Raw genomic sequence first — 15,080 nt, 5'->3', positions numbered from 1 at the left:
AAAAGCTACTAGTGATATGCATTAGTGCCTTGGCACATATAAGAGCCTGAGAGTCACAATGCTTAGAAAATTTTGAAGGACTAACACCTGATTCTTCCCATTCACATCTGAAAAATTGTAAGTAAAGCATAAATAAACACTTAACTCTAACCACATCTCAAAGTCTTTTCTTTTCACCTTCAAATATTCATACTGAACTGACATCGACTGGGCAGGGAAGCCATAAACTCTAGATATTTTTAAAATATCTAAAAATTATGAATTATTGATTTACTTGATTGTATAAATTAAAGCGGTATTTAAGTTTATACTTTTTATGCTGTTATAATATAGCACAGATTTTAAGAATGTTTATGTATTAAGATATTATTAAGAAGTATGATTTTTTTAAATCAAAGATATATCTCAGTTTGTATCAAAATGGACTCATAGTTTTATTTGTTTATATTTTGTAGTGCTGGAGATCAAACCTGGGGCCCCATGCATGATAGGCAACATGCTACCACTAAGCTACATCTCCAGTACTTCATGATTCTACAAGAAATAATAAAGCTACCAATACTTGGCAAGAATAGTCCAAAAACTGCCCCAGTAACAAATTGTTGAGGATAATTTTAAAAAACAGCTACCCTACAGATGCAGGACTCTTTTAACTAAGTGTGGGCCCAAAGCCTATGACAATGTCCTGTATATTTTTCAATACTAATCCCTAACTGGGGAAAGAATTAGACCTCTATGATATAGGCCAATAATACTAAGAGAACATCAAATCCCAAGGTCTTGGAGAGAGACATTCTTTTAAAAAAGAATGCAGGAAAATGCAGACCTACATTTTAGTGAAGTGGATGATTAATAAAAGCCATGCACCTATGAGAATGTAAAACTAAGAAGAACAGTATGTCTATTTAGGTCAGCTATTTTCTGATCTACTTTGGAATTAAAATCAGGTAACATAAACACAGTTATTTCATACTAAAGCAGGACAGTGGCTTCATTGTCAGTCAAATTTAAAACTGGTTACATAATGTTCATGTACACCATTGTAGAAAATACTATTTTTCTTCACTTTGCTGATATATTTCACAAAACATGCTAATGGTCAAGTAAATACTTAAGAATTTCCAACTTGAATGAACTGCCAGAGACCACATGATGCCTCCAACAATAGTATAATATATTTAGACTACATCAGAGAGCAATAGCAAATATGAGTAAATGTCTATTCAATGTCACAGTTTTTATTTTCTCATGGACATAATTCTCCACTTTCCATGAAGATTTCCCAGGAACACAAAAGAATACCCTATGCTCATGTCTAGGCCTTTGGTATTATGCTGTTTAGCACCTCTCCACCTTACAATTTCAGTGCATACAGCTTGATGTTATCTTTAATTCAGTCAGGAAGCATTTGCCAGTGTCCTGCAGTGAGTCAACTACCCCTGGAGGGACCAAGAATCATGAGAACACAAACAACAAGTTTCTGTGCTTTTGAAGTGTGCATGACAAGGAAAATGGGGAATGTAACAGGTGTAAAAAAACTTTAAAGATAATTATAGATGGGGATAGTTGGGAAGAAAACAAGAAAAGAAGAAAAGGAAAGAAAGCAAAGAGAAGGAGGGAGGACAGAGGGAGGAAGGACTAATAGAATAGTTTAGTGACTTTAAATAGTGTGACCAAGGAAAGCTTCTACAGGAAGGTAAAGAATGAGAGGATGACAGCTCGTAGAGAGTCACAGAAAGAGTCTTCTAAGTAGAAAGAATAAGTTCAAAGATCTTAAAACGAATGCCAACTAGACTTTTTTTTTTTCCTTTTCTTTTTCTTTTTTTTAGCAAAGGTCATAATGGCTGGAGAAAAATTCTTGTTCCTCATTTGCATTTTTGGCTAAGCTACTTGCCCCCCCCTTATAAACATGAACAAACTGTATGAAATCTGTGTTTTCAGTCATTGAAAAATGGATAATGCAAAATCATGACCCCTAAGAGAAGAGAAACAAATGAGAGAACTCCTCACATTGCCCCAGCTTTCTGTTTGAAGTTTATTTCCATGTTTGGAGGCAAGAGGCAAGCTGAACACAGGCAGGTTGAGGTGGCTGGACTTGGTGTAAGAGTACCAGAGAGGAGGGAGCAATACATAAAAAGAGTTCCAGAAATCTGAATAAGGGTCTCTAGTGCCCTTGTCCGAAACAAAACTGCACACATGCAGGGCAAATGCCAAACAAAGAATAATACTAGGGGATGCTGGAAAATCTCCAGAGCACAGAGCACATTTGAGTTCTCACAAGCCAAGATAAGAGAGTTTGTTGAATATGTGGGGCATTCCATAGAACTATTCAGTAGAGGAGAGGCATGCATGAGGAACAAGACTAAATTAGTCCCAGAGCAAAGACCTCTCTAGTTCCACAAAGGTTTCAGCTGCTCTGCAAGTAAGTTAACTGCCTGTGAATACAATTGTTAAAGAAAAATAACAAAAATCAAGGCACTCAAGACATATGAAAAGTACCAAAACTTACTTGTGCCAAGAAGTAAAACCAGTCAATAGAAGCAGGCCCATACATAACAGGGATGATGGGCTTAGCAATCAACAACCTTAAAATGACTGTCATAAATATGCTTAAGACCTTAAAGAATTACATCAGCATAATAAGGAAGAAAATAAAAACTTAAAAAAAAAAATAATGAAACTTCCAGAGTTGAAAAACACAATATCCAGGGGGGATAAATCAGTAAATTCATGGATTAGATAGATACTGCAGAAAAAAGATTGCTGAATTTGAAAACATAGCATTAGATATTATCCAATTTGTGCTCAGATAGGATAATTTCTAATGTTATATTTCCAAATAGAGAAGAACAAAGAAAGAATAATTGCCAATTTCTAACAAGAAACATTGCTAGCAAGAAAAAAAAACGGAATGACATATTTAATGTATTGAAAGAAAATAATGTCAAATTAGAATTCTATATATATAGGAAAATATCTTGCAAAAAATAAAAAAAACAATTAAAGACATTTTCAAGCAAACAAAAACTGAAATATCAGAAACTTGAATTGTTTGTCTTGAAGGCAAAAATACCAATTGGAAATTAGGATTTATAAAAATTTTAAAAAGGGTACAAGAAAGATTAATATATGAGTTATACAAAAAATCAATTTCTCTCACTTAAAATTTCTTTAAAGACAGTTGACTATTTAAAGCAAAAACATGTTTTTTTCAAATATATAGCGTATGTAGAGGCAAATATATTATGAAAATAAACTCAAGATGGGAAAAGTGGTAGTATATTATTGTCAGTTTCTTTCATTAAACATGTAGTAATATAACATTAAATGAATGTAGACTGTTCAAGACATATTATAAACCATCAAGTAATTACTAAAAGAATAAAGGACATAACTAATAAAAGAAGAATAGAGGTAAAATAGAATGCTAAAAGTTAATTGACTTATTTAAAAGTACACAAGAAAAGAAGAAAATAGGAACAAGGAATAAAAGAAATACATAGAAAATAACTAGCAAGGTAACAGACTTAAACCTGACATATCAATAACTATGTTATTAAATAGTCCAAACATCCAATTAAAAGGTAGATTATCAGACTTGTAACAAAGTAAGACCCAACTATATGTGGACTACAAGAAAGTCACTTTGAATTAGAGACACAGATAGGGTAAAAGTAAACACTGGAAAAAGAACATTCCATGCAAATGCCAAATACAAGAAAGCAGGAATGGCTCTACAAAAAGTAGATAAAGGTTGATACAAGACTTCACAACAAGCAGGGGATAGTCTAGAGACAATTATGCTGATCAGTACATGCTGTATGCGTGTGATGTAATCACAATGAACTCACTACAAACCCCACAAATGTGCAACTAATGCATGTTAGTCAAAAATAAACTTTTTGAAAGGATATTTCATAATGATAAAAGGATCAGTTCATCAGAAATACATAACAAGCCTATAGGTGTTATGTAGTTAAAAAATAAAACTTCAAATTACTTGAAATTAGAATAGACAAAATTGAAAGGAGGTTTATCCACTCTTACAGGTGGAGATTTCTGTTTTAGTCAGCTTTTTTGCCACTCTGACAAAAGGATCCAACCAGAACATCTGTAGAGAAGGGAAAGTTTATTTGGAGGCTCATGGTTTCAGAGGTCTCAATTCACAGACAGTAGGTTCCATTCCTCTGGGCATAAGGTGAGGCAGAACTTCATGGCTGATGAGTGTAGTGGAAGGAAGCAGCTCACATGATGATCAGAGAGCAGAAAGAGACTCCACCTGGCAGACATAAATATATACCCCAAAGCCATGCCCCAATGCCCGACCTCCTCCAACAACACCCCACCCGTCTTCAATTATCACTCAATTAATCCCATCAGGGAATTAATTCACTGATTGGGTTAAGGCTCTCACAACCCAATTCTTTCCCCTCTGAACCCTCTCACATTGTTTCACATCCAAATGATAAAAGATACCAAAACTTCTCTCTTAGTGAATGATAGAACAAGTATACAGAAAATCATTAAGTCAAAGATTTGAACGTCATCAACACACTTGACTAATTGGCATTGGTAACACACTACATGCAGCAGCTACAGAAAAGAAAACACATTGTCCTCATACACAGGACATTCACCAAAACAGACCATATGCGGAGTTAGACAACAAGTTGTGATAAATTTTTAATCTGGAATCTGCATTACATGGCTCTGACTACAACAGAAAGGAACTAGAATTTAATATTAGAAAGATATCTGAATAATCCCCCAAATACTGAGACACTAACAACTTATAAGTAATCCAGGAGTCTAAGAAAAAAAGGAAAATTAAAATGTGTTAATTTTAATTGCACATTAAATAATAAGAGAAGGAGAAAATGCCAGTACTTCAAAGATCTAAAAAGAAAAAAAGAATGAGTGGGAATCAATGAAGTAAAAAACAAATTCAGGAGAGAAAAATCCATAAAATAAAAGTTGTATCTTTGAAAATTATAAGAAAAGTTGATAAACTTCTAATTAAATTGGTCAGAAAAATGAGAAAACACAAATTACTGATAACTGGAATGAAAATAGAGACATTGCTACAGATCCTAAAGCATTAAGAAGAGATAGTGAACATTATTAATAAATTTTTGCAATAAATTCAACAACTTAGATAAGATGCAAAAATGCTTTGAATGATATTAATTACAAAATGGACATGAAAAGGCAGGACATGAAAAGAGAAGAGTGTAGTGAGAAAAGAGTAAGGCAAAGTGTAGTTGGAGAAGCTAGGAATCAGATCATGCGAGCTTTGTAAAACAAGATCAGCTGTTTGGATTTAATTCTTAGTGTAAAAAGTCATCAAGAGAGAGTGGTACAATCTCACTTCAGTTTTTAAAGATCACTGGCTGCTGAGAAAAGAATGAATTCTGGAGACACAACGTAGAAGAAAAAGTCAGGAAATTATTTCAGTACTTCAGGCAAGAAAGAATGGAGGCCTGGACTAGAACAACGTTTGTAGAGAGCGAGAGAAGCAGGCAGAATCAAGATATGTTCCAAGCTTGGTTCACATATGTCAGAACTAAAATTACATATAAATTTCTTCTTTGACATAATAAATATCTTCCAGAAAAACTCACATTCACATTTAAGGCAAGTGGTATTTTCTCACTGATTTTTAGACTTCTATTCTCTGAGAAAAATCATTCCCACACATGTAAAAAAACTATAATCAAGATTGGGTTGATTAAATTGTGCATTTTTGTAATTGGAAAAAACTGGGAATACAATAGAACACCAAGGATGACTATTTCTGAAGTATGTTTTGTTTTGTTTTTTGAGATACTGGGGCACTTAGGGGCACTTGAACTTAGGGGCACTTGTCCACTGAGCCACTGCCCCAGTCCTATTTTGTATTTTATTTAGAGACAGGGTCTCACTGAGTTGCTTTGCACCTTACTTTTGCTGAGGTTGGCTTTGAATTCTTGATCCTCCTGTCTCAGCCTCCCAAGCTGCTGGGATTTCAGGCATGCACTACCACACCAGGCCTGAAGTATGTTTTGAATACTGATTTTGTTTCTCTCATTGTGTTTACGATTTTAATAATGATAGTTATTTTTAAAAGATTGGAGCAACACTTGGAGTCATATATTTTAAAATAACTTGTTTGTGTATATCCTTTTGACTCTGACATTGTCCACATCTCTTCCCTTACTGACCACATAAACACTTGCTCTGTCCTGTGATTTTCATTCCAGCTCCCAGCAGGATTGTCTACCTTCTTGCTCAAGTCACCAATCTTACATCACAATACAGCTTCATCAGACCAAAATCAATCCCATGAGATGATACAAGTTATGTGGATTTGATACATTGGCAGATTTATAGTGCTTTACTATATATCCGCAGGATGTGCCTTATTATAACAGGCTCAAATCATCCCCTCTCATATCCAAATGTTTACAGCAGAAATCATTTCTTCAGTCAACCTGTGTCACTGGCTTGCAATTTACTGTGGATGTATAAATTGTCTAAGAGAGCTCTAATGTGGGTCCTCAGTTCACTGTGCATTTGAAAACAATCTAAGGAGCATCCCACCATGATTAGACTCTTCTTGCCCACCCCTCCTTTCTCTTCTTTTTTCTGTTTTAGTACTGGGGATTAAACTTAGGGTTTATTTACTTTCATAAAATTTTGAAACAGGGTCTTGTTAAGTTGCTGATTGTCTCTCTAAGTTGCTGATGTTGACCTCCAACTTACAGTCCTCCTGCCTCAGCCTCTGAAGTTGCTGGGATTACAGGCATGTGCCACTATGCCCAGCTGACACTTCTTTTAAGCATGATAAAAAGATTTTCATAAAAATAGTCTTTATTTTTATATCAAATAATGATAAGAGGTGATATTTCTGTTCAATTATATCAATCCAAATACAATTCTGAGGATCTATATCTTCAATTTTGATTCCATTTAATTTTTCTTAATTAATCATTTCCCTGTGATATCCCATCAAAGAGAATTAACATTTAAAATCTTAATAAATCTCTCTACTCAAGTGTTATAGCAAGTTTTGACAGTCTCAATCAGAAAAAAACAATGCCACTTTCATTTTTAACTGAAGAAATTAAAATTACTTGCTTTTGAAACATTGATGAAATCAACTTACAAAGCTGACAATTTCAGTTTAGATTATTTATTGCCCTGTATTGTAACTCATGTAAAAACGATGAAGCACATTATATCTGAAACATTATACTTAATAATGAGGCATTGCACATGGCAATAATTTTATTGCAATAAACTATTTAAATTATCCCCAAAGAAATATAGCATTAGTTGTTAAATAATGTAACAACTTGATTTAATAAAATGGTAGTGAAATGAATAACCTAAGGAAGATTACCCTAATTGTATCCTAAATCTTTACGACTCAAAGTATGGTCCATATATCTTCATCATCAGGATTCAGGAGTTTGTTAGACTCTCATACCACACCACAGAGATACAGAATCAGAATTTAACAAAAATTTTAAATGACCTGTAGGTATATGAAAGTTTTAAAGCATTATAGGAAAATTCATCTTAGTTGCAATTGTGTAACCAACTTAAAATATAAAAATACTTATATGACCAGATTTCAGAAACAATTACCGTTTGTTTTAACCTGATAATATTTTAATTTTCCAACATTAAAAGGCAAGCAACTTTTTATTAAAACAAAAGAAACTTTTGTCTTGTGTATAGGAATGAGAGACCAAGAATCTGTTTTCTACAGTTGGTAAAACTTTCCAGAATTTCTCATTCCAGTCCGTTCTATTTTACATTATGAATGTTCTGCTCTCTGTTTTAAGGGAGAAAAGTATACTAGATTAGAAATAATTAATAGTTCATAATATTTAGCATTAATATTTATTTTCTTTTACTTAAGAATCTACAATTGTTATTTATCTTCATAATACAAGTAAATATCTATACGGGATTTAAGGAAACCAAAACTTTTTTTTGCTTTGTTGCTTACATGTTTAGATGTAAAATACAGTATATTAAAATATAGTACATTCTGGAATGTTCCCAGGAGCATTTGGTTTCCTCTCCTAAAACAAACTTGTCAATGAAGTCAATAAAGTCAATGAAGAAGTCAGGGCAAGACCAGTCAGTCGAAGCTGACTTTATCAGGAAGGGTTCTCCAAATAGGGAAGTAAGTTTCCGGGGTGAATGAACCAAGGAACTAGAAGATAATGGGTTTTTTTGTTTGTTTGTTTGTTTGTTTCTTCTTCTTTTTTTTTTTTTTTTTTTTTTTACCACAAATCCTTGCCTGATCTAAGAATATGAATATAAAGAAGTAAAGACTGGTTGAGTTAGGGCCATCCATGGTTATTCACTTGGAATTATCTCCCAAAGGGTTATTATGGAATCCCTTAGTGAGACACAAGAATGTTATCAACTACCAGTCCCCAGACAACATATGATGGATCAAGTCATTGCCATGCTCACTGTAAAAAATTATTTTTTGAAAAAGTGGACTTTTTAAATGAGCAAGATATTAAGCAACAAAAACATTGATTTAATGGAGATTTTTCACCAACATCTCACTAAAAACCTCAGATCAGTACTACTAACTGGATGGATATAGGTATAAATACAGATGCAGGTAAAAATATACAAATACCCATATATAAAATATGTTCTCATAAATTTAGTGTTGCTGAAGGGTATAGCATGTATAAAGTCTACATTAATATATAGTAATGCCTTAAGCCTTCATCTTGAGAAAGAAGCATTTGGGCAAAGACTTGATTTGGGAAGAAGGGAAGGAATATATCACACAGATAGAAGGGTTGGATTTAGATTATAGAATAGTCTATGTACAATAATAAACTAGAAGACTGAGTATACAAGTATGGGTAGGCAGGAAGGCAGGTGTAGGAGTGCTCTTCTGTTTTATTCCATTTTCAGTGATTTAGAAAGCTAACTAAGAGTGGGAACAATGAAGGATACCCTTGAGGTTTGGCAATAAAGAAAAAGAATTAAAATAGTCGTAAGCAATGGAGGAAAGGATTGTAGCAGGACGGTTAAGCTGTAGGACTATCATCACATTTGACATTAGTGCTTATGATTTAAAATGAGATCAATAATCCTAGTTGTCTACTTTTCTTTGGCCTGTTCAGTTGTGGAGACACAGACAGAAGGCAAGTGGATATTGGGATATAATGCAGGCTGAGGTTTGCTCAGGCAAGCATACAAAGTGTGAGTGAGCAAGGGAGGGTTCAGGAAATGCAAGGGAGTAATTATACTAATTGATACTGAAATTTGCTGTGGATAAGAAAGAAAGCAAGGGACTGGGTGCAGTGGTGTACACCTTTAATCCCAGCAACTCTGGAGGCTGAGGCAGGAGGATTGTGAGATCAAAATCAGCCTCAGCAACTTAGCAAGGCCCTACACAACATAGGGAGATCCTGTCTCTAAATAAAACATAAAAAACCTGGGGATGTGGCTCAGTAGTTCAGCACCCCTGAATTCAATCTCTAGTCCCCCCCCAAAAAAAAAAAAAAAAAACAGAAAAAACAACAATACAAAAAACCTAGAAAGAAAGCAAATACCTGAATAGAAGGAAAAGCTGTAAAAAAAGGGTAGAAGTTTCAATGGATTATAGGTCTCCAATTAACCAATAACCTGTTGAAGCTAGAAATGAGAGGGAATAAAGCTACAAAAATAAGAGCTAAGATCTGAGACATAGAGATTATGGAAAAGTTATGGATGCTGGTAATTTCAACATATATAACCTTGAGAACAGATGACCAAAAGAGAATAGAAAACAAAATCTTTGGAGAGAAGAAGTTTAAGGAAGTGAAAAACTAGGGCATTAGAAAAATCATCACAAGGATATTGAAATTGCCAAGAGTCATGGCAGGAGTGGTGTGAGGAACAGTGACAGTCAGTAGTGAAACTCCTACAAGGCATGGAGTAGTGACTCGAGGGTTTGCAGAGGACAACAGCAACAAGACATAGGGGACGGTTTCATGACATGCAAGTTAAAGCTGGGGAGGTTGGAGAAGGAAGGAGGAATTATGGACTGGAAGCAAGCCAGAACATGCCTGGTAATAAAAGTTATGGGATAAAAATAACCAAAACTAAATAAGACTCAAAAAACATTGTCCTCAGGGGAAATCAGGTTCAATCAAAGCAAGAGGTTTCTGACAACTTACTGTGAGTTCCAGTGGAAGGTTCCTGGAGAGAGGGATGGATGAAATATGTGGTCAGAACAAGGATGTGCAGAGAAACAGGAAAATGAGAAACTATGAGTTCAGATTTTCCTAGAGCAACCAATTTAAACAGGATTTAAATCCATGATGAAACTAGTTCTCATCCTCTCAAGGTGGTGCAAAGCAGTGAGACAGAATGGAAGCATTCTGGTAAATTTTTAAGTTTTGCTTTTCACTGTCAGATAATAATTGAATATATTCATCGGAAATAATGTAATATTTTGTTACATGTACACATTGTGGAATAATCAAATTAGACTACTTATTATACCCTTCACCTCAAATACTTACCATTTCTTTGTGGTGAGAACATTTAATGTCCTTGCTTTTACCTATTTTGATACATATAATCTATTATTATTAACTATAATCACCATATTCTGCAACAGATGACCAGTACTTATTCTTTCTGTTAATTGAACTTTATATCCTTTGATCAACATCTGTTCTTCCCCATCTACCACCACCCTCCCTGACCCTAGTAACCACCGTTTTACTCTCTGCTTCTGAGTTCAAGTTTTCTAGATTCCAAATATAAACAAGATCACTCAGTATTTGTCTTCCCATGACTAGTTTATTTAACTTAGCATAATGTCTTCGAAGACCATCTATGCTGTTGCAAATGACAGAATCTCCCACTTTTCTGGCTAAATAGTATGTCATTGTGAACATGTACCACATTTTTTAAATCTGTTCATCTGTTACTGGGCATTTCAGTTGATTCTTTATCTTGGTTATCTTGAATAGTGTCGCAGTGAACATGGGAGTACAGATGTCTTCATCATACTGATTTCATTTCCTTTGACTGTGTACCAGGTAGTGAGATTGCTAGATTCTATGGGAATTCTATTGTTGGTTTTTGAGGAAACACACTGTTTTCCAAAGTGGTTATACTAATTCACAATGCCATCAACAGTGTGTTTTCTTCTCTTCACATCCTCACCAACACTCATTATCTTTTACCATTGTTTTTTATTATTTTTTATTATTATACTTACAGTAGCCCCACATTAACAGGTAATAGCTCTTGGAGGTTTGATTTTGCATTTCTTCTATGATTAGGGAAGGTAGACACCTAAAAAGGAGGTCCTTCGCCTATTTTTAATAGAGTTGTTTTCCTGTTACTGAGTAAAATTGTATATATATCTTGTATGTTATTGACCTCTGATATATGATTTGTACATATGTTTTCCCAATGGGTTATCTCTTCACTCTGCTGTTTCCTTTGTTGTGCAGAAACTTTTTAGTTTGATCTATCCCATTTGTCTATTTTGCTTTCATAGTACTTTGGGGGTCTTAGCCAATAAATCACTGTCTAGACCAGTGCCATAAGCTTTCAGCAGGGGAACTCTTGACAGGACCAAGCATATGTCCAACCTCCTCCTCTGTTTGGACAATAGAAGTTTGGGCAGGACCTATTTTACACCCAGGAACCAAGTTTAGCTTCCTCTTGCTTCCAGAGTTTGGGAACTCAGGAACTCCTAATCACTCTTGTCCATAAAGGAAAGGATGTACAAAAGCTGGGAAGGAGTTATCTCACAAATATGTCTGTCTTTTTGGGGGGGAGGGAGTGGTACCAGAGATTGAACTCAGGGCACTCGGCCACATTCCCAGTCCTATATTCATATTTTATTTAGAGACAGGGTCTCACTGAGTTGCTTAGCTCCTTGCTGTTGCTGAGGCTGGCATTGAACTCGAGATCCTCCTGCCTCAGTCTCCCAAGCCACTGGGATTATAGGTATGTGCCACCATGCCAGCTGACATGTCTTTTATCTGCTCTTCTTTCTGTACTTTCTGTTCATAGGGGCTCCATTTCCCAGCTCAATCAGGTTGGGACTACAGAGTTCCATCTATTGACAAACCCTACTGATCCCATTCCTCTAAAAACTTTTGCACTTCTTATTGTGCTATGATGAATCTCAGGTTTGTAGCCTTAGTGGAAAAAAAAATTTCATCCAGAAATAGCCAATTTTGAATATTAGTGCTATCATTTAGTGGCTCTGAAACTTGGGCAAATTGCTTAATTCCTCTGTGCCTTAGTTTTAAAAAGAAAATAATATTGATACCACACACTTGAACAAAGCATCATTAAATAGCATCTGTAAATCCTAACACATGTGCCAGATTTGTGCTATTGTAGCAGTGCTTGTAACAATAAAAGATCAGCAGCAATCTAAGTGATTACATTAGGGGATTAAATTTAAAATTAATGTGTATTCATGCACTGATAACTATGCAATTTTTTAAGGTAATCCTTTAATATACTAATTTAGAAGAATCTCTAAGAATTAATAAATAAAAATAGCAGTATGCATAAAAATAAGTTTATGTGTACATGTGTATATTTGCTGATATATATACATATATATGTATGTATGCTATTTTCACTTACATATTCATAGACTTTCCTTCAGGGTAACATAATACAGTGAAGCTAAACTATTTCAATTATAACCTCAGTCCATCACTTACTGGCTGTGCTACATAGGAAAAGTTGTGTAATCTTTCTGTACCTCAGTTGTAAACTACTGAGAATAATATTATCATTAATTATTAAAAATAATAACATTACTTATTTGTCTTGTAAGCATTAAATGAACTAAAATTTTTGAAACAGAATTTGATAGGCATATAGTAAGTTGTTCGTAAATGTTAGCTATTATTACTTTAATTACACAAGAGATGAATGAATGCCTTTGAGAAGAAAACTGGGAGAGAAATGAGGAGATTTATTTTATATTATGTACTATTTATTTCCTTCTGAATTTCGTATTTTGTATGCATATTACCTGCTCTAAAACAATGTGTTATGCTTTTTTAAAGGTGTCTTACATATGGCAAGTCTTCCATAAATGTTAATTAACTTCTTTCAAATTCATTTTGCTTTAGTGAATTGAATCTATTTTTTAACTGACCTTGAAAAACACTTGTTAATTTTTACTTGCTTTTGGAAATCTTTTTCTTTTCTTTTTTTTTTTTTTTTTTTTTTTTTTCTTCTTTTTTTGGTACTGGGGATTGAACTCAGGGGCACTTGACCACTAAGTCACATCCCCAGCCCAGTTTTGTATTTTATTTAGAGATAGGGTCTCACTGAGTGGCTTAGCACCTTGCTTTTGGAGAGGCTGGCTTTGAACTCCTGATCCTCTTTATCTCCTAAAACATGTTTATCGAAGTCACAAGGCATCAGTAATGTAAATTGAAACCACTTTGTTCATTAGTGAGTTAAGAGGGAAGTTCTATATATTACTGTGATATGACATAGTGCTTTGTAATCTGGGGTTTCCTAATAAATTGTAATTTATGCACATGATAATGATGCTCCATAGATGATCATATCCATCTACTTCTTAAGTTATTGCCAGTTTGTTAGTGCATGGGTTAGTTTGAGGAAAATCTCATTACATAGCCCCTATTTCCACTAAATGCCATACAATTCAACGAGTGTTGGCTCCGAGTCAATTAGGTACCTTATTATCTTTAATAGACGTATTTATCAGTCCAATTCTATCAAATTCAAAATGCTCTGTGTTTGTATCTTGTGTTTCCAATTTAAACTTTTACACTTTACATTTAGCATACCCCAGTTTTAAAGATTCTGATGAATTAAGAAATATCCCAGTTTTAAAAGGTTTAGATGAACTAAAATAGTAAAATACTTTGAATAATGTTTATGGGAAACACCAGGCACTGGAATAATCTGGTTACATGGCTTCAAAACTCTAGTTCATGAAGACTGACTTAAAGTGCACATCTGTTAGGAACTACAGTATTCTATAATTCTAGCACTGGAAAGCTATTGCATGTCCAGTCACACTCAATTATAAGATGTGGTCTCTGAAGATGAGAGACATTGACTTATGAAGACAATGGGGCCATGAGGAAGTTCGGTCTCCAAATCTACATATGATAATATCTGCATTTATAGTTAAGAGGTATCCTAGAGATCACAAAGCTCTAACCCTTTAACAGAATGATTAAGATCCTAGGGATAAGGAAATTTAGTACAGTCACAACATAGATCAAAGGGCGCTAACACTGGAACTCTTATGGCTGCATCTCTTGCAAATGTTTTTTGTCTTACACAATATTATGGTTTCATAAGGGTGAAATTTTAACAATGAAAATATTTCAAATGATGTTTTAAAACACTTGTGCAGAATGATAAGTCTATCTCTCAACTGATAACATCATATGATATTAATATTCAAGGCTTACTATGTTTCAGATATTGTGATAAATTATTTCATATGTTTTCCTTTAACTGTCACAACAAACCATCCAGACAGATATGTTATTATCCTTCCTTTACAGATAAGGAAACTAAGTCACAAACCCAGACTCCATTCTTGCCTACCTAAACCTGTTCAACTCTCCATAATTTTTTGACCCTCTTGGACTCAAAGCCTCGCCAACCTGGATTTAGTGTTTAATTGTTTGCATTTGGTTGTTTCTTTACCTTTTAGATCTCTCTTGCACTAACTGAATCTTCATGATATTATGGTACCCTCCCCCAACCTTCCATCTCAATTGGTTTCTTCTGCACTTGCCTGTTTGATTGACAGAGTCTAGAGGTTTCCTATGTAACCAGAGATCTCATTCAGGCCCTTGTGGTGCACCAGAAGTCCAAACGCTTAATGGTCATATACCATGCAAATTCTTTTTACTTTTTCAAAAATAACTCATTGTTTTCTCAGATGAGTTACTCCTTTCTTAAAAATTTTCTGTTTCTGCCACCACCATTGTCTGAGAGCTACAAAATGAAACCTTGAAGTCATATTATGTTTCCTCCTTTCCATTCCTCTCCTCCAACTTTAAATCAGTTTCACAGTTATTTACTTT

The sequence above is a fragment of the Sciurus carolinensis genome, chromosome 1 (assembly GCF_902686445.1).
Source record: "Sciurus carolinensis chromosome 1, mSciCar1.2, whole genome shotgun sequence".
Lineage (NCBI taxonomy): Eukaryota > Metazoa > Chordata > Mammalia > Rodentia > Sciuridae > Sciurus > Sciurus carolinensis.
The sequence above is the reverse complement of the archived record's forward strand: the minus strand, read 5'-3'. Positions refer to the sequence as shown.